The sequence below is a fragment of the Dunckerocampus dactyliophorus genome, chromosome 20, assembly GCF_027744805.1.
Source record: "Dunckerocampus dactyliophorus isolate RoL2022-P2 chromosome 20, RoL_Ddac_1.1, whole genome shotgun sequence".
Lineage (NCBI taxonomy): Eukaryota > Metazoa > Chordata > Actinopteri > Syngnathiformes > Syngnathidae > Dunckerocampus > Dunckerocampus dactyliophorus.
The window spans coordinates 5,171,583-5,198,775 of record NC_072838.1 but is presented as its reverse complement, the minus strand read 5'-3'; the positions used below and the strand labels follow the sequence as shown (position 1 = coordinate 5,198,775).

General features: G+C 42.5%; 1 protein-coding gene and 1 long non-coding RNA gene across 4 annotated transcripts in view; one reads left to right on the top strand and one right to left on the bottom strand.

Annotated features, from left to right (window-relative positions):
- gabbr1b (gamma-aminobutyric acid (GABA) B receptor, 1b) overlaps positions 1-27,193 on the bottom strand; it is a 250,353-nt gene that overhangs the window by 212,562 nt on the left and 10,598 nt on the right. The window contains exons 1-2 of one of the 3 annotated variants that reach the window (XM_054763970.1): positions 20,898-20,958; positions 20,669-20,737 (exon numbers count right to left, since the gene is read on the bottom strand). The exons of the other annotated variants lie outside the window; for them this stretch is intronic. The gene's annotated coding sequence lies outside the window, so the exon portion shown is untranslated. Of the gene's footprint in view, positions 1-20,668; positions 20,738-20,897; positions 20,959-27,193 lie in introns of those variants that run through there. 3 annotated transcript variants of the gene reach the window in all.
- Positions 2,542-25,400, top strand: LOC129173246 (uncharacterized). The gene is made up of 3 exons (XR_008567203.1): positions 2,542-2,691; positions 2,767-2,804; positions 25,337-25,400. It is a non-coding gene; the product is annotated as an uncharacterized LOC129173246 (long non-coding RNA).

Here is a 27,193-nt window from a genome sequence, read left to right as displayed (position 1 = left end):
ATACAGTAGACCTCGCATAACATAAACCTCCTTTTACATAATTCCACTGAACATAAAGAATTTATGTAAAGTTTTTGCTTCGTATTACAGAAGAAATTCCATATAACATAAAGCGTCAAGTCAGTGCAAGTTTTTTTTTTTTTCAATCAACTTTATTAATGCCTCAAGTGACGCCTTCCGACGCATCACGCTCTCATTGGCTGATTTTCGGGGCACCGCCTGCGCTCTCATCTCATTGGCTGACTTATACAGCACGTACGTGAGTTTGTGTGAGAGACAGGCTTCTCCCTTCAACCTCCTTCCTCTTCGTAGTCCGCCTGAAACTAACTTAAACAATTAAGTTAAGTTACAAATTAAAATTTGTCACACAGCATTATCTTGTAGTGCGTGTGCGTTTGTCTGTGAGACCAGCTGACTCTTAGACTCTTTGAGGCTAGTCCTCCTCCTCCTTCCTGCCTCCACTTGCGCTCCTGATCAAGACATCTCGTGAACGGTAGGATTGTTTTTGTTTTTCAGTTTTATTCATTTACAGTAATCTTATTTATTACCTTATTTTATATTGGAATGTTACTGTACTATGTTTATGCCAATGTTTTCTTATATTTTCCCACCATATTTGGTGGACTTTGAATATTTTGAAGTGCCACAGGGATGAGTTTGGGAAGATCTTGGAACGGATTATGCTATTTACATGTATTTTACGCTTCCTATAACATAAAGGTTCTCAGAACGGATTATTTACGTTGTAGGGGCGTCTACTGTATCGATAAATATCAATATTTAACGCCAAAATACACAAGAGGGTTTTGTAGGTGGCACCTCAACACAATAGCATAATCCAGGCTTCAGAAACTGAACTTGAAACTAAGAAAAAAGGCATCACTGGAGAGCAGCAAAGAGCACAAGCGTATCCTAGGGTCAAAATGCGTACATTTTGGCAGGTCTGCGTACACTGACCGGACACATCATGATATGCATCTACGCAATACAACAGGTGCAGCAAAGGTTTACTCTTTAAAAAGGTAATCATGCACTGTATACTATAGAAATGAATAGTTTCAGAACTGAGCTTTATTTTTGTGGCTCTTCACACATCTTAAATTGGCTTCTCCAACAATAGATTACGCAACTGTTATTGCTCCAAAAAAGAAACTAAACACGAGGGGATACTGAGTCATAAATCAAATAAACCCCGAGCAAGGAATAGTCCTGATGAAAAAACACCCCGTGTTGTCACTTTGAACTGGAATTTAAACTGGCATGCTGTGCCGAGTAGCCTGCCTGTTTCAAGGCAGCAGCGAGCTGGCCTGAGGCAAGGCTGAAGACTTCCATCACAGTCTCCACAATTCCTGGCGACTAAACAGGCCAAGGCAAAGGTGAAGCCTACACACAAATTGAGGGCAGTTGTTAAGAACCTTCACAGAACCTGTGTGCATACTGTATCTGGTCACCGTTTCCATCTTTGCAAGGTCGATGGACTTTAACGCCAGATAGATTGGGTTCTGTCTGAAAGCACAAGGCCTCTGGAACACAGCTTGAAGGTTTCACATTGCTTTTTACAACAGATGTTTGCTGGGATTTGGGGTGTTAGATCTAGAAAGAGTTGAAATGGCTGATGATCTCAGGAATAAAAAAAAAAAAGGTTATCAGGGAAGAAAATGTGCTGCAGGTTGATAAGTAATCGGACAAAAATGCTGCTTCATTTCATGATTTAAAATCCACACCACAAATAGGGATGGATTATCACTTTTTTATGATTAAAATATAATCGTTAGAAACGTCTATCACTGTTCCTCCTCAGTGAGTTGAAGTGCTCCTCGCCGGAATGGCAGAACATCCGGAGGAACTTCCACTGCGGAAGTTACAGAAGAAGAAAACTCAAACAATGGCGCGGCGGAGGATGCGACTTAAACTGAAAGATGCGCCAGCATAGTAAAATGAAAACGTGGAGCCGCTTTGGTTTTAATCGTATGGCTGGATGGATGAGACAAAGCTGGATCAGGACTTTGCAGGATGCAAGAAGTGTCTCACGAGAACACAACAACAAACATGCACATGAGAAGAAACAATAACGCCCATCCAAATAACAACAGCTGAGGAGAAACGTTGTCGTTTCAAAACAAAATGCGACAGCAGCACTTGCAGTACTTGGTAAGTTAAACGCTATCCTCACGTCCGATATCACTGGGTGTGCCTTGTTACTGTCTACACACGTAATAAGGAACCACAACAACATTAGCATTAGCATGAAACCAACAGGCTAAATCAGAGGTCTGCAACCAGTAGCTTGGGAGCTACCAATACCTCACCAAGGGGTCAAAGAATACATTCATTTCCGGTGTAGAAGCCGCTACTTTTTCTCATACTTAGAACCTTGCAGTTTGTACAGTCATGCGGCTAGTTTATTGCTAAAAACTACATTTCCCATTATGCTTAGTAGTGACATAGATGAGTGAAGTGGAAGCTAATATCTCATTTTGAAGTCTTATGCAGCGATCTTTGACACATTTTAAATATGTTAGATCAAGTGTAGAGTTACGACAGCTTCTGGTTGGACTACTCCGATCGCCAACTGTCCACTATCACCAACAGGTTTCGAAAGGCTGGACTACTGTAGAGGATAGCTCAAGCTAAATGACTAATTTGTTTCGAGACAACAAACAGCTACAACAAAATAGAGAGACTGACAAAGTGAGTGATAAAGGAATTATGAGGCTGTTCAATTGTGATGCTTGTCAAGACGACTTGAGTGCTTTTATTTCCCAGAAGGAGGTGGAGGAGGACGGCCATGAACGACTTTTCCGGTAGGCTACTGTTTAGCTAGCCATATTACAGTTACTGTTCGGCGCTGCTTAACTAGCCATATTACACGCACTGTTCGGCGTGTTTAACTAGTCATATTACACGCACTGTTCTGCCCTATATGTAAAAAAAAGTATTTATTTAATCAAAAGTTGAAAAATCTTTCAGTGTAACATCATTCTGTGTACTAAATATCCCATGTTACGTGGACACCGGCGGCTTATACACAGTTGCGGCCTACATATGTACAATTTTTTTTTCTCTTTAAATTTTGTGGGTGCGGCTTACATATGCACTATAGCTCGGACAGTATGTTACTTGCTTACACTCTTAGTCATTATGCCTTATTGAATGACAAATGAGCACAAACTAGCATTGAAACAATGACCCCACAGTTGCAGTGAAGATCTGCTTTGTAAATAAAGTACAATTGAAATGTTGCCAGTTAAACAACACGCAAATAATTCACCTCCCCTTTCATGTAGTGATGTAGCTTTAATAGTGCTGAAAGTCAAGAGAAGCCTGCACTAGAAATAAATGCATCCCGAAATACAAGATGAAGAAGAACGAGACTTTTTTGTTGTTGTTTTTTTTGTACAAAATGTGAGCTGTGTACCAACATTTTGTTCATGTTCTGGCAGTTTTTTAGGTCGAAATAAGTCCAGGGTGTACCCGGCCTCTCGCCCAAAGTCAGCTGGGATTGGCTCCAGCATACCGCGACCCTAATGAAGCGGCATAGAAAATGGATGGATGGACGGAAAAAGCGTAGCTTTCGGCCGTTCTCATTTTGTAAAAGTAGCTCTCATGAGAAAAAATGTTAGCGACTCCTTGGTGAAGCTATTGTAATATTTGACATAATATTTTACTTACTTTTTATTTACATTTTATAAGAAATGTTTAGGCCTATCCGTTTAATAGAGAAATGTTGATTTTTCTATTCAAACGCAAAATATTTATTTTTATGTTTCTACAGTTTTGTCGCACTACAACACATTTATTATTGTTTTTACACTACAGCTGTTTGTACTCTGCTTAAAATATGCTGCAAAATATAAAAAATGTTTTAGTTTGTTTTTGTTTCATCCTATCGCCGTATCAAGATGGTATCATTATCGTGAGCTGGTATTGCAAATCGTATCCTGAGGTACCCTGACATTCCCAGCCCTAATATTAAAAGTATCTCGATGCAAATACAATAGCAATTTTTGTTGTTGTCTTGAGTAACAGATGCCAGCCAGAGCGGCTTTGCAAGAGTATGCTGGTAAAGCTCACTCCATGATGCCTTAGGAGTCGCACTGGACATTGAATTGGCAGCGCAGGCTTCTCAGGCTGAAGCAGCTTGAACGTTTTGGACGTTTCCTGATCACAAATCTCGACCATAAGCACAGATCTCTTTGTTGACACCAATGGCTTGAATACCGGCCGGCCGGAGCAACTAAGTCGTGTTAGAATTGCAAACGATCGCTAAGAAGACAAGCTAACTGTCACTAACGTCCAAACTCCAAAGTTATTGACCATCGACTAAATGGGCAGAAAAAGGGCTTCTGTAGCAGCGCATGCGGAGGAGGAGGATGTGGAAGAGAGCCAGGATCCTGCTAGTCTCCGAGAAGTAATGATGGTGTTGAATGAAATCAGAGATAAACAGCACGATGACTTAGTACTTCACAAAACACATTAAAGGAAGTGAAGAATGATCCTGCATCGATTCAGAAACAAATGGATGGGCTGAGAAAAGTGGTTGGTGTGGAAGAGACAGTGGATGCCTTAAAGAAGCAAAATAATGAAAAGGATGACATTACAGTAATCCCTCGTTTATGGCAGTTAACTGGCTCCAGACGTGACCGTGACAAGTGAATTTCCACAAAGTAGGATTCACTATTAATATAAATGGAATATTTTCGTAGTTACAGCGTAGAAAACCTGTTCACAACCTTCTGAATACGGTTTTAACATTATTAGAGCCCCCTAAACAAGAAATAACACCCCTATAGTCACCTTTAAACTCTTATTACCCAATATAGTAGACACAGTCAGAGAAAATAAGATTCATCCTCGTGTGTGCTGCTGTCAATGTCTTCCCCAGGGGAGCAGAGTGAGTGGAAAGGAAGTGAAATTGGTGGTTCAGAGTTGAGTTTCATTTTGCCGTGGGTGACAGCCACAACAGTAGCACTTCTTTTTTACTAGGGATTATTGTGCCTATTGTGAGAGAATGCAAACATGCAATAAAAGTCTGGGCGAGCAGGTCTAGTGTAGAACATTAAAATCTTTGAATGCGTCTTTTGAATTTTTGCATTTTAGTTGATTTAGTTGATTTGATTGTTATGCTTGAAAATTTACATTTGCTTAAATATGCATATTGTTTTGACTAATAATATTTAACCACAAAACAGCATGATTTATTCATTTTAGGGATGCTGCGATTAATCGGCCACCGTTCAGTGTTGGCCAATTCGGCATATCCCGATATTTGATTTAAACACCGGTCCCCTTCGCCGATCAGCTCCGCCTCCAGTGCAGCAGTCAGCCTATAGCGACCATCTCCCGCTCCCTTTCCCTTCACAATGCCAAAACAAGCATGTCTGCCATGTGGGACTTCCTGTCGTGAGAGTTAGAGGAGTTTTGCACACTGCAAAACACGCCTTTAGTTTGGTGCGGCATTTGGGGGGCGGGCACTTGGCAGGGTGTGGTGAGTTTTCGCGGCTCACGATGTGATCGTCAGTGAGGCAGCGGCTAATTAGGCAAAACGCGGGACACGCGCCAGTGATAGCCCGAACAATGGTTGGATCCGTCGGACTAGATGGCCGGGTGTCGGCGGCGGTGGACGAAACGGGGTTTGCCGACTGCCTGGGGTCCTGCTGGAGCGCCATCAATCTGCTCTTGCATCCAAAGTCTCCTTAAAGAAGGCGTCTGATCCGCTAAGTTTCACCAGTGACTTTGAAAAAGTAAGTCAAATATATTTTTGTCAAAATTTCATGGTTCCTCTTTCATATAATAGTTTTTTGTTTTTTTTAGTTTAGTTTTTAATGTCAGAACACTACAAAGAAATGCATTCTGGAATAAATCACACGTAACAAGAAGTTGGACTTCTGGACATGCTTGAAGGAAGGCAGAAGTGACGCAGCTGAATCTCCGGTTCATGGAGAACGACGAGGACGAGTAAAATACAACGACAGGAGCAATATGTTTTAAAGAGGATAGACAGTAAAAACGGTGCCAGGGCAAGGAGTGAGAGGAATGAAATACGCGTGAGTCACTTGTCCAACCTAGAGTTGGATCATCCATCCATCCATCCATCCATTTGCTATACCGCTTGATCATGCAAATTCACACTAAATTTGAACTTTGAGAGTGTTTAAATAAGGGAGAAATGTGAGAAAATGTTAATGCCTGTCGGGGAAAAGTGTGTAAAGTGCATGGTGAAGGGTTTACAGCCTTCAAACATACTGTATATAACATCCATCCATCCATTTTCTATGCCGCTTCTCCTCACTGTATATAACAATTGTAAAAAAAATTCAGTTGGCTACTTCGCGGATTTCACTTATTGTGAGCTATTTTGGGAAACCTATACCCTGCGAAAAACGAGGGAACACTGTATTAGCAAACTACATAATAGGACGCAAATTAGGATGTTTTGTGATAAATATACATAAGAACACAGTTGGACTCACGCAATGTATTAATAACAGGACAAGACCTGTGCCACATTGTTCACTAACCAGAAAATGAACGCAACAGAGGCAAAATTTGGGTGTACATTTTCAACGTTAACCGAAAAGCATGCTAACCGGGGTTCTTTATTATTTGACTTTTGTAATATTGTTGGTAACGACGCCATGACGTCAAAACAGAAAGCTTTTTTCCAGCCAAAAAACTGAACCCTGAAGACAAAATGCTTGCCTTTATGATACCTTTTGTTGCCTTGGCGGTTTTGCATCTGCAAATGCGTGCTGTCATGCTGCTATACAAACTTGCAAGTTATGTCAGGTATTGTGTTGCGGCTAATCAATTTGGTTGTCCTTAAGTGCAAAGTCAAAAAATGTGTTTACCATTTATGTTGTGGCATGGTAGACTCTGTTAACTTTCAGCTGATTCACCCTTGGAGTGCAGGGTAGGTTTTCAGTGTTTTTCCATACAGTGTTTACATCTACAGTACATCTCACCTTAAAAACGCTTTAACCTCTATGCCAGGGGTCGGGAACCTTTTTGGCTAAGAGAGCCATAAAAGCCACATATTTTAAAATGGATTTCCTTGAGAGCCATATAATATTTTTTAACATTGAGTACAAGTAAATGTGGGCATTTTTAAGGAGGACCTCTAAAGTTATTCTTTTTATTAACATTGTTACACTGAAGCAATCCAATAATAAATAAATTACTTCTTACCATTAATGCGACTTCTGGTGCTGCGTGCTTTTGCACCGTACTCCGTATCTTTTTCTTTTTCCAGAATTAGCGATCTGACTATTTGATTTAAGGAAGGGAAGTTCATGCGAATAGGCTACCGCATTATCCAGTGATAATCAAATTTTGGTGTTTGACCCGGAAAATATTGGAAGGACAGCTGGCACTGGCTCTGGCCACCCGCATTGTGGTAGAAAATGGATGGATGGACTAAAATGCATAAAAAAGTTTTATATTTTGAGTGTTATTTTTAACACTGTGATTTCTGTAATGTACATTAAAAGGTCAGCGAACAAAAAACCAAAAATACATTTTTATCGTTTTAAGACATGTTTGAGAGCCAGATGCAGGCATCAAAAGAGCCACATCTGGCTCCCGAGCCATAGGTTCCCTACCCCTGCTCTATGCTCTGGCTATGAAAATATTCTATTTATAAAAGAAGGAATCGTACTTTGCGAAATCCACTTATCACGATCGGATCTGCGACCAATTAACCGTGATAAACAAGGGATTACGGTACATTAATACAAGACAGCGCTGAGTGACAGCCATGATCATTTATGTTATTCTTGCCGAACAAATATTTACATCTATGCCAACATTTATAACTTTAACATTTAGAAGCCGCAATGCACTCTGTCGCTTACAGTTAGTCCAGAACTCTGCAGCACGTCTTTTACAGGAACCAAAAAAAGGGAGCACATCACCCCAATTCTAGCCTCCCTGCACTGGCTAGAAGGCAAAGCTCTCAAATTACTGCTCAATCTACCCACCCTCACCTATGGTCATGAGCTTTGCGTTGTGACCGAAAACACAAGATCACAGATACAAGCGGCTGAAATTAGTCTCCTCCATAGGGTGGCTGCACCCTAGGGTGAGGAGCTCGGTCATCTGAAAGACCTCAGAGTAGAACAGTTGCTCTCTTGCATTGAATGAAAGGAGCCAGTCAAGGTGGCTTGGGCATCTAATGCAAATGCCTCCTGGACGCCTCCCTGGTGAGGCATGCCCAGCTGGGAGAAGCTCCAGGGGCAGACCTAGGACACGCTAGAGGGATTATGTCTCACAGCTGACCTGGGAAAACCTCGGGGTCCCCCTGGTGGAACTGGAAGAGATGGCCAGGGACTGGGAAGTCTGAACTTCTGGATGGATGGTCCCTGAGCAAGTTTCACCTTGGCCAGGCGCTTCTCGTAGCAATCAATAAGCTTTTGGCATAATTCTGGCAGGATAATTGAGTTCATTTAAATTTGTTCGTTCCCTGACACAAAAGCAGTTTATAAACAGTGTCCACAAATGTGTTTTTCTACCATTATACTGTATAAGAGGGGGCTCTCTGTATCATGCACGAAGGTATGATTGCATTAATTACATGGCAAGCCTTTATTTTGACTATTCTGGAGTCTCTTAAACAACTTCAGTAACTGGCGAGGAGCGATCACAATCCGATACTCCGTGTGCGTGTATTTGTGTCAGTGCAAACACTGCAAATTGTCCATAAGGTAGAGGTCAGCGCTTTGGGAAAGCCAATTTCAGGAGCCCGATTGAGTCATTCCAAAAGCAAAATTGATGTGTTTAGGATCATTGTCCTGTTGGACTGTTCCCTTTATTGAGCTTATCACACCCAATCGTGTCCAAGTTTCAGCTGTGAAGCTGTTGAGTTGAGGTGAAGTTGAATAATTTGGCAGTACTCCTCCGTTTTCATGATTCTCTCCACTTTGTGTTACTGGTAGTAAAATAGTCACGAGGGCATGATGCTTGACAGGTGCTGCAGTGTTCTTGGGTGTGAAACCCTCACCTTGACTCCTCCAAACATATTTCTTTTTCAGAGCAGGGCTTTCTTTCTTGGTCGACACCCTCTCAGTCTATGGTGATGTAAAACTTATTTCATTGTGGAAAGTGACACTTGTGTTCCAGCAGTTTCCAGTTCATAGCAGGCGTGCCACTTGCCACTTCCTTCTTTGTGAACATTTTTGCCAATTTCTTGTCATCTGAGGGAGACCGTATGGATCTCTTTCAAACCTTTCCAAACCTTTCCAAAGTCAGCCAACTATAGTTTTGTACAACTATTATGTTTTAAAACTGTAAAACCCCTCACCATACATTTTTGCACTTTTCTCAGACAGGTTTTAACATTTGATCAAATTTCCCTCTTGTTTAAACACTCAAAGTTGAAATTTCATTTAAATTTTAATGAACAACTTATACGATTGGAAACAAGAAATTAAGTGACTCAGGCATATTCCACTCCTCTGATCGTAGCTTGTCCTGGCGCTGTTAGGCTGTCGTGTTTTTATATCCTTGTTAAACATATTCCTCCTCGTCGGCCTCCGTGAACCGAAGATTAATTTATAGTATTCCAGGCGCCCTAGAGCCGCGTAACTTCTGCCTTCATTCAGCGAAACAACAGGAAACAGGCAGTCCTGCACGAAAGAGATTGATTGACAATGAACTACAGCCAATCAGAATGCAGAACACACGGGGCGGGTTCTCTCTTAGCCCATGGACTGTTGTGGCTCTATGTTTAGTGAGACAAACTGGACGGTCTGGACACGCCTTCAACTCTCACATGAGTATACAACACCGTACCAGTAACAGTCGTAAATACTATAACAGACACAAGCAACAGAGCACTGATCACTCTAATACACCCCAAGAACGCAGAACGAATCCGCAAAAGGTGAACCGCGATGTAGCGAGGGAACACTTTACATAATAAGATAAATTAGATCGTTATAATGTACGTATGTTTTACTGATGTGTTGAAAATCTTTCCCTGTGACTAGTGTGCTGCTAATGCTATTTACATCCATTCTCGTATCCAGCTATTGTCACCATTGACACAAGACCCCAAATAGCTGTCCTCAGCTTTGCTTGCCAATAAATAACAGCTCGTGACCAAATTTTAGCTTGCAGTTCAAAGCAAAAAAATCAGCTCAGAGATAGCTTGCATCTAAAAAAAACACTTGTTGGTTGGGACACTCGTATGCCAACATACCAAAGTATAAATAACAATAAAAAAAATACCAGCAGTTCTCCAGTAACTCCTCGCTTCTCTTTGGCAGGTGACGTACTCCGTGACAACTCAAACCATAGAGAAACTAGATACAAATAACTTTGGTTTTGTTGTGCCATCTGCCAGGGCTTTGAAGCTAAATTTACCAATTAAATACCCTTTTTGTTGTCCATTTCTGCAAAATTTTTGCTCCTGCTTGTAGTTCCACTGCTGCGTTTCCTCAAACTGCAGTGTGGGCTGAGGGCCAAACAGGACGTGCGCACATTAATCACGCGTCAAAAAAAAATAGTGCCGTTAAAGGAAACTTCCGTTGACGTGTTATTAAAATGCATAAACTTTGACAGGCGTACTATAAATATGAGTATTACTATACACACACACCTTTTACAAGTCAGAACGATCTACCTATTACTATAAAACAGGAAAACATAACATATAATATTCTAACCTGTACATTTTAAAACTATATACAAAATACTAATGATTAGTTTTTCACATTCACGGTTTCAAAGTTTACAGGTCATCAAAATAGTTATCATTCACAATTCAATAGATATTTACACATAATAGTGTCCATAACCTTAGTCGTATGTCAGTCAGATACGTAGCTTCATTACACACAAAGTTCGTCAACTACATCCAGTTACCATTTGCTATCAACATTACAGATATACAAGAAATGAAAATGATTATGCATAAGTTAATGCAGCAGAAGTCAAGACAGCATATTAACAATATTTCAGCAATGGGCACAAGTTCCAATTCATCATGAAATTCCAATTCATACAGACAAAAGTGTACCAAACACATTTTTCTAGTTGAGTTCAGTATGCAATGCAGAGCCATCAATTATTTTAAATAATTTCTACACATAGCCGTTACAAGTGAATGGATTTTTGTTATAGATATAGTCAGTTAGTTTATCAATAATCGGAATTATAAGATGGAAGTTGCATCTCCGTGTGGCACGTCTGCTCACCACTTAATCTTAGTCAACAGCGAATCAGGAGGGGAGTTTAATATCAGCTGACTGATGTGAATTGACATTTATGACGCAGGTAACACATGCAATTGACCTACGCTACCTGGTGGATCGCGATCAGTGTAATGGGCACCCCTGATCTACGTACAGTATCTGAAGCAACTCCAATACAAATTCAAACATTCAACATAGGCAGTCGCCCAAATTCAGGTACTTTCCAGGAACTCGATTCCTGATCCATATGTCGCAGGAAATCCCAAATATATGTCATTTAGTTCTTAATTAATTGAGATCACGATCACGATCTATAAATCCCAGTCTGCTGTGATTTAAGTGATCCCTTATTTTTTCCAAGCAGTACATTTCCTACAACACATGAAATCTCAACCAGTAGGAAATCATTAAGATTATGTGAAATTCATGAATACTGGTTAATAAATGAATGGATGATGGACACGGTGAAAATAATAGCTACATTAATGGTCCGACATATCCATCGTGTCCATAATTTAGCATCAAAATGTATTGATAAAGTAGGCTCTGTGCTGTGGGCACAAAGGGAAAAAGGATGACCTTTTTTGGGGAAAAGTCTGGCCATGGTTGGGTGCTGACATTTGAGACATGAATATGCTCTGTGCTTTCATCAGTCAGGGTCGGCGCTAACACCAGTATGAGAAAAGCTCATTCTTCCATCCATCAGCCACAGTTTTGAGTACAAATCATTTCAAGGAGAAATTGTGTCCAGTCCAAAATAGCTGTCATATATTTTCTTTTTTTTTTTCCCCCTGGCCTGTCCAGCCTTTAAAGCAGATAGAATTGTAGATCGAAATGCCCTCAAGTGCTCAACAGATTTACTCTGCCAGGGAAAACTGTGAGATACACTTCCCCTGTCATACAGAATTTATTTGACTTTGATGCTTGTTATTATGCAAATTTTGAGCGGCCAGACCGGAGCAGGAGCGGACAGAGAAGAAGAGAAAAGAAAACAGAGGGGGGGTGCGGGGATAGGAGGGGGACAAAAAAGACAGAGACAAGGACAACAGCAGCAACAACAATTGTGATAACAGAACAATAACAATAACAGAACAACAGAACAATAACAATAACAGAACAACAGAGACAAACAGGGCTACATCAGCAAATGTCTGTGACGACTATAAAGACCCTGACGGAAAGGACAAATAATATCTACAACCACAATGATAATACTGCATTGAAACAGTCACACATAATAGTAGTAATTAAATTATTAACTATGATAATCATCAGAATGACAATAACTGTAATGCACATCGTTGTAAAAACTATAATCATATTGCCGATATCACCGTCGCTGTAATAAAACCAACAACATAATAACACCCTGGTTAACTCAGTGAGTAATGTGGGGATGTATGTATGTATTGTGAGTGTGCATATGTACGTGTGTACAGGTGTCTCTGTATGTGTGCAAGTCCTCATACATACAGTATATATATATATATATATATATATATATATATATTTATATATATATATATATATATATATATATATATATATATATATATATATATATATAAATAAAAAGGTGCAAGAAAGTGAGAGCGTGTAATTGTCACTGAGAATGCATGAAAGGAGAGGGGCACCCCTCCACCGCCCAGAAATCCCCGCCCCAAATAGCCAGGCTGAGCCCCCACCGCCAGAAAGCCACCTGGCCCACAGGGGCAGGCAGCACAAGATCAGCCCCCCAAGAGCCAGCTCAGAGAGCCCAGAAGACCAGCAAGGGGCCGCAGAGAGGCAATCCCAACCAGAAACAGGGCGCCGGCAGGCCGGAGAACAGCCAACCCCTGAGATCGGCGAGAGATCACACCCCACAAAAAGCAGACGGGCACCGGGGGCCACACACCAGCAGGCCCAGAGACGCCCCCCGCAACTGAAAAGAAGCCCACACTTCCGCCCATGCGGGAAGCAGGAATGATTGCCAGGGAGCAGGAAGACCCCAGGCCACCCCATTCCAACGGCAGGACGCTACCAGCAAGGCAGACAGAGGACCTCGCGAGGAGGAAAGCCAGCAAATGAGCAAGCGGGCAGGCAAACGGGTGAGCAGCCGGGCGAACCACCACACAGCTCTAACAGACACCCGCGGGGCAGCAAATCCCGGAGAGGGTGTGGGAGTGCCGCACCCCCAAGCCTCAGGGAGGCCAAACACCAGAGCCGAGAAAGCGAGACCAGCAGCAGACCAGCCGCCGGACCCCACCAGCCACCGTGAGCCAGACCACCCACATGCCACCAGAGCCGACGGCGCACCACCCGCGCACCGGAGCCCCACCCTCGACAAGCCCGCAGACAGACCACCACCCGTCACCCAGGCCCAGGTCCCCGCGAGCAGGACCAAGCCCCACCAGACAGCCCGGCACCCCAGCAGCCACCACAGCGCAACAATCACAAGCCACCACGGTGACATGCGGGCCATCCGTAGTACCGGCACCGCTCCCCGGAGACTGCTGAATCCACCCCAAGAGCGCAGAGGTGCCCACGGCCCAGGTCAGTCCAAGGGAAGCGCCGCAAGCCGCCCCTCCCCCGGCGCAAGCCCCAGCATCAACAGGCCCCAACGAGCCACCCCAGGGAAGGGCAGGCGAAACAGACAAAAGCAACCCACAAGCCATGCCACCCCGGGCAAGCCACTGCGCCGCGGCGGACAGGTCCACGGCCACATCCCCGACCCTGGCGGACAGGCGCTGCGAAACGGGCAGGAGGTACACCAATCCAGCCCACTCCACCCGTGTATGTGATAAGGTGTGATTGTGTCTATTTTGCAATTAAAAATATAAATAAATAAAAGAGGACAGCTCTGAAGAGCTAGTCACTGTATCCCTGAGGGGTGTATCTGTGTGCATGTACTGTATATGCTAGGGGTGTATGTGGATGATAGCTAACGATGTAATTAAAATTGGGGGACAGCTGCCGCACGGTGGGCCCCTCACCTGCCCAGCTCCCCTAAACCCTAGGTCTCTACTGTGCGATTAAAATTGAGGGGCGACAGGTCAGTGGCATGGCAGGGGCAAAGGAGCCTCCACAAGGCAACTTCAGTCCCCCACCACGCCCGACCGTAGACCACCCCCCAAAGTCCTATATGTATGTGAGGTGGTGCAGCGGAACAGGAAGGACGAGGGCACCACAAGCCCACACCCCAACACCGCCCAAACCGAGCGTGGGGGGGGACCAAGGACACATGACCGACAGATCATTCACCACAGCACAGGCTCGGGCAAGCCGCGGGCCACAGCACACACCACAGGCCCTACCCGGCCCACCAGGACGCCCAGTCCGGTCCACCCAACTCCCCAGAGGCGATACCCCCAGCACCTCCAACACCGGAGCCCCACCGGAGGCAGCGTCCACAGCGCCACCCCCAACCCGCCAAACACCATGGACCAGCCACATGTCCCAAGGCAGACCCGACCGCCACCAGAACAGTAGGAACCGCGTCCACGCGGCACACACACAACCACGGAAAGGGAGTCACACCACAGCGACCACAAGAGAACCGGACCCCACATACAGCGGAGCACGGCCACACCCACGAAGCACAAAAGCCAGAAGCACCAAGGAGGGACAGAGAAGCAAGCACCGCACGACAGGACTCACAAGAGGAGCGACCCCCTGCCGGGCGCCGAAGCACATGCCCCCGCCCGTCCCGCCCCCCACCATGCCGCAGACCAGCCATCACCCCACCCCCCGCCCATCCACCAAAACTCCAAGGGAGACACCCTGGAGGCAGGCAGACAACCGCCAGCCAGGAAACAGAGACCAGCCAGACACCAGCAAGTAGCCGGGACCGCCCACCAGACCCCCGCCAGTCTTGAAAAGGTGAAATGGAGTGCACCACTTAGCTGCAAACAGCTGAAATTAAGTTGATTTTAGGACTCTTTTCCTGAACCACTTACAATGTAGATACAATGCTATGTCTAACCACTCTTGCACTTTCTACTAACTCTTCATTTCTTTGTGAGTACATTTTTTGTACTCACTCATCATCCAACTATGGTCTGTCAACTATTAACCTTTTCATCAGTTATTATTATTTATGTATTACGACTGTTATATGAATTATTTACAGTAATTATAAACCTGGACTCCAAAGCTTTGCTTCTTCCAGATACGGCCTATTATTTGTCAAAGGTATGCATTTTTAAGCAAGTATTTTGGCTTAAAATCAAGCATAAAAATGGCTAAATGAACTAAAATATCAATATAAGGCATTCAAAGACGCATTGATTTGTCATATTCTACACTGGTCACTAGGTGGCCAGTTAGCCGCTGCAAGACGTTGTGGAAGTAAAACAAGAAACATCAAGGAACTCTCTCAATGCTAACATGTGTGAGTCTATATTATGTCTTATTTTGTGTTAGTATGTTGCGTAATAGGAGTGTAAAGATGAATATGGGGGGTGGTATTTCATGTCTAGAGTGCTCTAATAATGTTAAAAACTGTATTTAGAAGGCCATAAACACATTTTCTTTGCTCTAACTACAAAAATATTAAATTCGACTTTGCAGAAATTCACTTATCACAGTCGGGTCTGGAACCAATTAACTACGATAAATGAGGGACTAAATGAGTGACTACAAAAATTCTTTCTGCGATCTAAGAAAAATATGTAAATCATATACTGTATACATTTTTAAAAAACAATCTATTATCCTTTTAGTACTCTCCTGTTGGGTTGAGTCCGTGTTCCTCTGGTAATTGCTCAATATCAATGAACACATGTCCAAAGAACTTCAACAGAGGTGTCCAAATTTTTTCCAGCGAGGGCCACATAGTGAAAAATGAAAGGATGCAACTTTGCCACTTTGATATTTTGTAAAGCAACACATGCAGATATGCTAAGAAGTTAGATATATTTCAAGAATAAACTGCAACTCTGCTTTGTCATACAGGTGAAAAAGCATATTGTTAGTATCAACTTCGCTCTTTGTACATTTTATGATTTTATTCCTATCATGGTTTGACTTTATTCCCATAGCCAATTTATTTTTTTTTAATTACGATTTCATTTAGTTTTGTATTATAAATAACAAAAAACATATTTTTTCTACAAAAATTACATTATTTTCCTCATAATATCACAAGTTTATTCTCATAAAAATCCAACTTTTTCCACTTAATATTTTGACTGACTTTTTTCCGACTATTTCAACTTTCTTCTTGTAAATTTCTTCTCTGAATATTATGACTCTATTCCCAATTATTATTATTAATTATTATTTTGACTTTATTTCTTCACCAACCTAATTTTCCAAAAATGACAACTTTATTTTGTTTCGTTTGCTTCTCATAATATTCCGACTTTTAAAAAAATGTGTTTTTTCTTTAATATTTCAACTTTATGCGACTAAAATGACGTTATTCGTGTTTGTTGCTCTGCTGCCACCTGGCTGCAATGTTGTTGCAGTGCAATGCAGTTGCTGAGGCGGAGCCACTAGTGTACACCTGCAGCCAATTATTCACCTGGTCTTTTTAAGCACAGCGGCATTACTCACCAGTTGCCAGATTGTACCTTAAGCCTCACCTGCACTCCGCTCAGCCCGGCTCCTTACCTTATCCTGCACCCTAGCTTTCAGGCTTTTAGCTTAGTGATTTGTTGTGAGTATCAGTATTCCCGCTTGGTTCCTCCAGCAGCGTCTTAGTTTTTGTGCTACAGCTACCATGTTCCTGCCTGGCAATTCCAGCAGTGTTTCTGTCTTGTATGTTTTTCCGTGCCAGCCCTTTTTGCTGGCAGTGCTTTTTGTTCTGCTTTTTTTTTTTTTTTTTTTTTACCTCTTTGTGAGGACACATTTGTATTAAAATATCTTTTGTTGTATTGGACTGTGTCTCCTCTGCACTGGGATCCACACCTTGGCTAGCAATTCGCTTCAAAGTATTACTTTATTCTCATAAAATTACAGCTTTTTCCTCATTGGATTCCAGCTATTTGTTCTTAATATTTTGACTTTATTCTTGTAAAAAAAAAACAAAAAAAGTATATTTTTTCCCCATTCAGATCCATGTTTTTTGCTGTTTTTTTGTGAAATTATATTTTTAGAATGTGTCACGGGCACCTGATCCTTGGAGCTGCAGAGTAGTTTTTGGGTTTTTTTATAGTGAGGACCCTAGTGAGGATATGCGGTATAGAAGATGGCTGGATGGACCAAGATGGTGTCTGTGTTGATCTTGCTGCCACATTGTGTCTTTGGCAACAATCAAATCTTCAGTGAAGGTAAAAGTAACCTTAAATCTTCCTAAAATAAAAACTACAAGCACGCCGCCCCTCTATGATGTCATCAGCGGTTGACTCTGTAGTTCTAACAAACACAAGTTACACCACAAGTCTCACAAATGTTAACACAAAACACCTTTTTATGGTTTTACAATTATAGTTGTACATACATAAAACAATTCTAAATGCATATAAATGAGACGTGATTGATGACAACTCCACTGTACTTATGTGTGGCAGAAGTCTGTTTACTACTGTTTACGGTGTCTTTTGCATCACTTATCCTTATCACACCTTGTAGGTAACCAGCTATTTATTTAATACAATAAATAAAGCTACAGTCTTGTTTTAATATTGCCCTGGTTAATAGGAGGCTGCTGAAAACACACACCAAATCCCATTTGTAGATTTGGAGAGAAGTGACACTGAAACTTTCAGTGGATTTCTTGTTTTTACGTTGTCTCAAACAATAGCCGATGGTCAGAGGCTCTGCAATAAATAAGAAACACAAACCAGTGAAGTCAAGGATAAATCTGCACTATTTCTGCGCTACTGAGACCGTAAAGTCAGCGGGAATGACCCTTACCACTGTCGGGGGGCTGCAGCCATTGTGAACACGTATTCACAGCAAATTTAACCGAGCTAGCCAGTGCCATGAGCAGAAACACTCGAATGCCTTAAAAAGGAATCAAGAAATACAATTCACACTCCAGGCTTTACAAACCAAAGCTATTTGCTGGCATGGGAAAGGGACACAGGGCTGAACCAAGGCCAGAGGTTCTGTCAATAGCACATGCATATACTTGCACTATCTGACGAGTACAGCCCACAAGGAGTGGAAAAAACTGGAGTCCTTCTAAGGCAGCCGGCTCCCAGGATTGTGTCTCATCTGCCATGCTGCAAATAGTCCTATCACATTTAATTAAACGCATCAAAGCCATTTCATCAATTATGCCTGAGGGAGTTTGCTTGTTTATTAATATTTATCATTTAGAAATTCACTTTGAACAAAAAATGCAGCAAAATATTATTTATATACAGCAGGGGTAGACGACATGTACAGTTGTCCCTCGCCACATCACGCTTTGGATTTCACTGCTTAACTCTATCACGTTTTTTTTTTTATATATTCATGAATAAATCAAACTGTGTTGTTGTTGAAGACGGCCTATTACCAATGTTTACGCAAATGTTACATATTTTTTTGCCTACATTAAACATTTTCAAGCACATAAATGGCTAAATTAAGTAAAATACAAATGAAAAGCATTCAGAAGACGCATTCAAAAACGCTGTGATGATAACGTAGTATTTTACTCTGGTCACTAGGTGTCAGTAATGTTACTTTAATGTTGAGTGAGACACAAGCACCAGACTTGATTGTTGGAACAACGGACTTTTGTGGCACATTTGAATGATCTCACAACAGGCACGATAATATAAATATAATAAAAATCACTAATAAAAATATTCCACGCTACAAAATATAATTTGTGCTGATAACGGTTTCAAAATTGGATGGGTAGTGAAAAAGTTGAATTGGGACACGCCTACTTAAATGTTCTTATATCCCTTTCATTCATTATTTATATGTATTTATATGAACTTAGAATTGTTTTTTGGGTCTCACGGTGGCCTAGTGGTTAGCATGTTGGCCACACGGTCAGTCTGGGTTTGCATCTCTGTGTGGGTTTTCTCCGGGTACTCCAGCTTCCTCCCACATTCCACAAGTATATATGTTAGGTTCAGTGGAGACTCTAAATTGTCCATAGGTATGAATGTGAGTGTGAATGGTTGTTTGTCTATATGTGCCCTGTGATTGGCTGGCGACCAGTCCATGGTGTACAACGCTAGGATAGGCTCCAACATACCCCAGCGAGCCTGGTGAGATCAAGCAGTATAGAAAATGAATGAATAAATGAATAGAATTGTTTTCTGCATTTAAGACTGTAATTGTAAAACTGCAAAAAACACGTATGATTTTGATTTGATTGACAATATTTCTAGGGACGTCTGATAATATCGGCCCACCGATATTATTAAGAAAAACACAGCCACAGAGCTGACATCACTCCTACTCTTTGCTAAACAGGTTAGCACAAGCCTGCGCACACCGTTGTTGTGAGCGCATGAGTTCCACATGATGAATAGAAGCGCTGCTGCTCAATCGAAGTGCCGGTGCCGAGTCTGGATTGGCCTGCCTGTATTGGAGTGCCAGTATTAGGATTTTGGATACAGGCCGATATCAGATTTAGCTTTTTTGGCTGATGTTGAGCCGATATGCAATATCAACATCGGATCGGGATACCCCTAGCTGTGGGCATATTTAGACGGGTGTAAACAGGTTTTCTATGCTCTAACTACAAAAACGTACCATTTATAAATAAGGAATCCTACTTGGCGGAAATTCACTTATCACGCTTGGGTATATGGAACCAATACCGCCAGGCAGCCGAGGAACTTTTTCCATACAGTCCTTTTATCGGAACTCTGGTGGGGACCAAATCATTTTTTTCATTATTTCTCTGTGAATAATATATTCATTCTCGTGCCAAAGAATATGCAGAAAACAAAGGTCTGCCCATACTGAGTACTGTTCTAGTTGGAGTAAATATAATTTCATACTCATGCTTACACCAAATGTGGGTTTCTTCTGGTCACGCCAGCCTGAGTGTGACAAATGTCTTTGGATGTTCCAATTCTTATGGATTGGAGCCACATTGTAATTTGTTAATAGCGTCATTAAATCAATAATAACCGCTTTCGCTGCCGTTGACGTCAGCCGCAGACCACCGGCCATGTATACCAATGGTAGCGGGAGACGCACGCATGGGAGTCGGGGTGTGCATGCATGGTCGAGGGGCTGTTCATGCATGGAAAGCGTGTCACTATGTAGGTGAGCAACACCCACGCGTCTCCAGCACTGCATCAGTGGGCTTGTTGTGACGTGCACAGCGCCCGCGTGCACGCTCGGCGACTACACACGTGCAAGTGCGTAATCATAACGATCGATTGGTGCAAGGCAGCCGTTACCGTTCAAATAAGTGAAATATGCTCTCTCATTGCCACCCTGGCGTTGTCGTGGGATTGGCGAGCAACACACACATCATCAGCATTGTGACAACTTGACAACAACTGACCAGCCACGGTCTTTGAAAGCACACACCTATGCTCCAAATGGAAGACAAAGCAGAAGTTAAACACCCAGCACTGTGATGTACTCACAAATAGAAGCCGCCGTGACAGCAGGTTGCGTGGATGAGGTGTCTGCAGCACCGAAGCGGGAAAGTGTCTCCGTGGACAATTAAAGCCTTATTCAGTCGCAATCATGACGCGCGTCTCCGTGGGCAAAATTCAAATCCTGACAGCTCACTGACTTGTTGTATATCTGGTTTGTGTGCGTGTAAATACACATACACACACTAACAAACACTTGACGGACACACACACTTACACGGCGTTTCACGGTGGAGCCCATCACCCCCTTCACCCCCCTCACCCTACTCCCGTGCTCTCCGGTGACGTCACTGCAAGATGCAGCCGCAGATTCTGTATTCATACTTAGTGAACAGAATGTGTTAAAAATGTTATGACAGTGTTGAGTCAACCAGCAAAGCCAACTTCATGAATTTACACTCCAGCCCATTGCACCCTAAATTTGCATCCATTATTCCAGTAATGCACTAGATGGCATTGTTTTTACTTGGCATTCTGGAATGTATATACAGTCTTTCCTGTTGAGAGTGTTAATTGGTTCTAGAACCGACCGCGATCCTTAATGTTAATAAATTGAATATTTTTGTAGTTATAGTATAGAAAATCTGTTTATGACATTATTAGAGCCATGTCGACTTGAAATAACATCTCTATAGTCACCTTTACACTGTTATTATTCATTGTTTACACACCATTGCACAACTCTTGCATGGACTGGGGACGGCCGCTAGTTGACAAGCGAGCAAGCTAGCGTGCTAAACAGTCAAATTTATTTCTTCTTAACGTAAGAAGCCAAAAACGTACCACTTCCACACAGAATGGGAGATTTTTTTTCACTCTATCATGTCAGATATGCAATGGCTGACTTCATGACTTCATGCTGTGTTCAGGTAATGTCATGAAAGGTAATGTCTCAATATTTTGTGTCATTATTGTTGCCTAGTGACCAGAATACTACACATCACTTGTATTTCAATATGTTTTAAATAATAATAATAGACCATAATAGTCCATAGTCTACCATTAAGCAGTCATTTATTAATCAATTATGAATCATTGATTAATTAATTAATTTCCGAAAAACCACAATATAGCAACGATATTCAAATCGTGTTATTGTGAGGGAGGATTGTACCCTCCTCCCTCGCTACATCACGGTTCGAACATCGCCAACTCACTCTATCGCGGGTTTTTAAAAAATAATAATGAATATATGATTCCTGTTTCAAACTATTATTAGTAAAAAAAAATATTGAAAGACAACTTATGTGGTATTGTGGTCACTAGGTGGCAGTAATGTTACGTTGATGAGACGTCAGCTTACATTCATTTGGTTAACTTGCACTGCATGGAGTCAGCCATCGATGCAGTCAGGCACGACATAGGCTATGTTGACACTGCAGAGTATGATACCCAATTCAGTAAAAATCGGATACTCGGATACTACAAACATCCAGCAGCAGCACAACTTTTTGGCATGACTACTATTTTGATGAAAAATATACTGAGCCAAGTTGATCTACCTCGAGAAGCATTTGTTTACTCTGCTTTTAGCTGAGAGATTTTACCCCCGATGACGTCACCTCCGGAAATGAGGCTGAGCTACCAGAGCAAGTTCGTCATGGCCAGCACCTTCAAATATAACTGTAATTTTTGCAAATTTACCATTCACTTTCAAAAATTTAAAATGTAGAATATAATTACAAATAATATGTATCATTTTAAGCAAAGTTGATGAATCATGCCAGGGACCCTTTAACTTAAATGAAATTGGAAATGTAAATATGTAGTCCTTGTGCTTTTAGACATACAGCTTTTGACACTATAGACCACAGCATACGCTTAACTCTTCTGTATACATTAAAATGCTCATGACACCAATTTTTTTTGGAAAAAATCAATACAAACAAATTCATTATTCATTTCATAAAAAGTTGCCATCCACCAATAAAATGAACTGAACTGAACACAAAATGCAATTTTTAAATGAAACATTTTATTATTAAAAGGGAGAAAGAAAATCCAAACGTACATGGCCCTGTGTGAAAAACAGTTTTTCCCCTAAACCTAATAACTGGTTGGGCCACCCTAAGCAGCAACAACTGCAATCAAGCGTTTGTGATAACTTGCAATGAGTCTCTTCCGGTGCTGTGGAGGAATTTTGTCCCATTCATCTTTGCAGAATTGTTGTAATTCAGCCACATTGGAGGGTTTTCCAGCATGAAGCTTTTTTTAAGGTCATGCCACAGCATCTCAATAGGATTCAGGTCAGGACTTTGACTAGGACACTCCAAAGTCTTCATTTTGTTTTTCTTCAGTCATTCAGAGGTGGACTTGCTGGTGTGTTTTGGATCATTGTCCTGCTGCAGAACCCAAGTTGGTTTCAGCTTGAGGTCACCAACAGATGGCCGGACATTCTCCTTCAGGATTTTTTGGTAGACATCAGAATTCATGGTTCCATTTATCACAGCAAGTCTTCCAGATCCTGAGGCAGCAAAACAACCCCAGACCATCACACTACCACCACCATATTTTACTGTTGGTATGGTGTTCTTTTTTCTGAAATTCTTTTAAGCCAGATGGAATGAGACACACACCTTCCCAAAAATTCAACTTTTGTCTCATCAGACTAGAGGGTATTTTCCCAAATGCCTTAGGGATCATCAAGGTGTTTTTTTGGCAAAATTGAGATGAGCCTTAATGTTCTTTTTGTTCAGCAGTGGTTTTGGTCTTGGAACTCTGCCATGCAGGCAGTTTTTGCCCAGTGTCTTTCTTATGGTGGAGTCATGAACACTGACCTTAACTGAGGCAAGTGAGGCCTGCAGTTGTTTGGATGTTGTTGTGGGGTCTTTTGTGACCTCTTGTATTGGGTCATTTTGGTTGGTCGGCCACTCATGGGGAAGGTTCACCACCGTTACATGTTTTCATCATTTGTGGATAATGGCTCTCATTGTGGTTTGCTGGAGTCCCAAAGCTTTATAACTTTTTTTTTATAGCTTTATAACTTTTTCCAAACTGGTAGATCTCAATTAATCTCAGTTAAGTGTCAGTTAACTATGTTTTCAGTTTTTCACACAGGGCCATGTAGGTTTGGATTTGTTTTCTCCCTTTTTTCATTTAAAAACTGCATTTCGTGTTCAGTTGTGTTGTCATTGACTAAATTTGTTTGATGATCTGAAACACTTAAGTGTGACAAACATGCAAAAAACTAAGAAATCAGGAAGGGGACAAACACATTTTCACACCGCTGTAAATAACAAAAGAAAATCAAAAAATGCACCACAACAAGATGAAAGAAATGTATAGTAAGAGGGTGTGTTCTCAAAGTGATGTCACTTCTTTCTTCTCTAGTGTCCAACAGGATTGTTTTGTAATGGCGAAAATATGAAAAAGGGTAAATATGTTAACATTCATGCACACATCTATCACAGGAAATATGTCTTTCAATCTTACTTTGCATGGCAAACATAACAAAATGAACATGTGAGTGCTTTAAGGGTACATTACTATAATGGTTTCAATCCTACATGACAAACAGCAGTTTTTCTGTAAGCCTGGGTCAGTGCTCCTCCACTTTGTTCCCCCTCAATTATGGGGTCCCCCAAGGATCAATTTTGGCATCTGTTCTTTTATCCTTATGCATGCTTCCCTTGGGCTCTGCTTTTAAAAAGCACCGTTTCTTTTTGCTGCTTTGCAGTTGACATTCAGATCTACATGCCTGGAACTTCAAGTGATTGCCAGGCCAGAACAAAACTCTGCAGAACTGTCTGCATGATGTACAGCATAGATGAGAGCTATCTTTGTAACCTTGAACAAAAATAAAACAGAAATTGTGCTTTTTGGACCAACAAACCCTTTTCACGGACATGACCGTGCTATTGGCCCTCTGTCCTCTAATTACCATCCCAAGTCGATGACAAGGAACCTTGGAGCCATTTTTGATTGCATGTTTAAGTCTGGCAAACAAATCAGCCTTGTCATTAAATCAAGTTTTTTGATAAGGCTAATGCTATGTTCCTCAGGCTGACCTTGAAAGAACAATGCATGCATTTGTGGCATCTGTAAATGTGATACTGCAATTCATCGTACAGAGGCTGAGTGTGCAAAATGCTGCAGCTCATCCTGACTAAAACTAAACATCGTGAGGACACACGGGCCTCCCTTCACTGGCTTCCAGTTACTTTTAGGGGCCATTATGAAATGTTACTTTTTTAAACGTTTGTACTTTATGGCCCCACCTTCTTTGACTGAGCTGCTGCAGTCTAATGGGCGCCACACATGGGAGGCGACGTCGCCTCTCGTCCATTCATTTTCAATGGAACCTGTGTGACATGGTGATTATCGTGAGTCACCGTCCAGCCAAGCAACAGACAAAATTCATGCGTGCATTGGCGATGAGTTCCACCAATCGCCTCTTGTGTGTGGAGCACACACTCCGCACAGAGTCCTGTGGTTACACCATTTGGGCCCCTCTGATCCCAAACAGCAAATAATTTTTTTAATGTTATGATAATCCAACTGTTCACATCCTGTACAAGCAAAGTCTACTTCCTATACAGTTTAGTTATTATTACAGCTGTCAAAGTTAACGTGTTAATAACAAGTTAATGGAAATTCCTGTTAACGGCACTATTTTTTTTAGACGCACGATTAATGTACGCACGTCCTATTTGACAGCGGTGTTGCAGTTGATGTGAATCCACAAGCAGGAACAAATGTTGAGCACAAATGGACAAGGAGACAGTTTTTTTGAATGGTAAGTTTAGCTGTCACGTTTGCTCTGCTGCCACCTGTGTGCTATTTGTTTTCAGTGCAACCTCAGCCGGTGTGGGTGGAGCTCTCAGACTACAGGGTCTAAATAGTATTACTGTTCGTAACAGTTATTCACTACTGCTAATGGACTCTGCTTTTTCCGCTCTTCACTCTGCACGCATCTTCTCCAAACTTGACCTTCGCAACGCGTATCACTTGGTGCGTATTAAGGAGGGAGACGAGTGGAAGACCACGTTTAATGCTCCACTGGGGCACTTCGAATATCTCGTCATGCATTTTGGCCTTACTAACGCCCCAGCGGTGTGCCAGAACCTCATTAATGATGTGCTTTGTGACATGATTAACCAGTTTTGTTTTATTTATCTTGACGATATCCTTATTTTTTCCAGGAACTTGCAAGAACATACCACTCACGTCAAACTTGTCCTTCAACGTCTTCAACGTGGAGAAGGGGCAGTTATGTGCCGATCCCGCTAAGACCCAAGCGGTGGTCGAGTGGCCCACTTCTAAATCAAGGAAGCACTTACAGAGGTTCCTCGGGTTCGCCAACTTCTACAGGCGATTCATCCGCAATTACAGCAGCAAAGCAGGACCTCTGACTAGGCTCACATCCCTTAAAGTTCCGTTTGTATGGACCCCAGAGGCAGAGACGGCTTTTAGTAATCTCAAAGCATTATTTACTGCTGCACCGGTTTTCATTCATCCTGATCCTAAATTGCAATTTTTCGTAGAGGCCGACGCATCAGATACGGGAGTAGAAGCTGTCCTGTCCCAGCGATCCCCAGTCGACCAGAGGCTGCACCCCTGCGTCTTCTTCTCGTGTCGCCTCACACAGGCTGAGAGAAACTACAATGTTGGGAACAGGGAGCTGCTGGCCATCGTTCTTGCGCTGCGGGAGTGGCATCATTGGCTGGAGGGTGCAGTACTTCCATTTGTAGTCGTCACTGACCATAAGAACCTGTCCTACATTCGCTCTGCCCAAAGACTCATGGCTCGACAAGCCCGCTGATCACTATTCCTCACTCGCTTCAACTTCTCAATCACTTACAGACCCGGTTCACGCAACACCAAGCCCGATGCCCTGTCCAGACTCTTCAGCTCCACGGAGGAGGAGAGGTTACCAGAGACTATCACACCTGTGGCTCGGGTGTTGGGTGCGCTTCAGTGGGAGGTGGAGAAGAAGGTGGCGGAGGCAACAGACGGGAGGAGACCACCAGAGGGCTGTCCTCCAGATAGACTATTCGTTCCAGAGAATCTAAGGTCAGAAGTGCTACAGTGGGTCACACGTCTAAGGTGACCTGCCACCCGGGAATTAGACGGACATTAATGGTACTGGCACAAAGGTTCTGGTGGCCTTCCATGGCGGCGGATGTCAAAGAGTTCCTCGCGACCTGCTCCGTCTGTGCGAGGAATAAATCTTCTAATCGACCCCCAGCCGGCTTGCTTCAACCACTACCCATTCCCACCCGACCCTGGTCACACATATCAATGGACTTCATTACTGGACTATCTGCTTCTAGGGGGAACACGACCATCTTAAATATTGTAGACCGGTTTTCCAAAATGGCACACTTCATTGCACTACCTGGACTACCTACATCCCTGGACACAGCACGGCTGCTGGTTAGACACGTTTTCCGCATTCGTGGTATACCTCACAACATCGTGTCGGACAGAGGGCCCCCGTTCACCTCCAGAGTATGGAAAGCTTTCAGCAGTATGCTTGGAGCTTCGGTCAGTCTCTCTTCCGGTCATCATCCC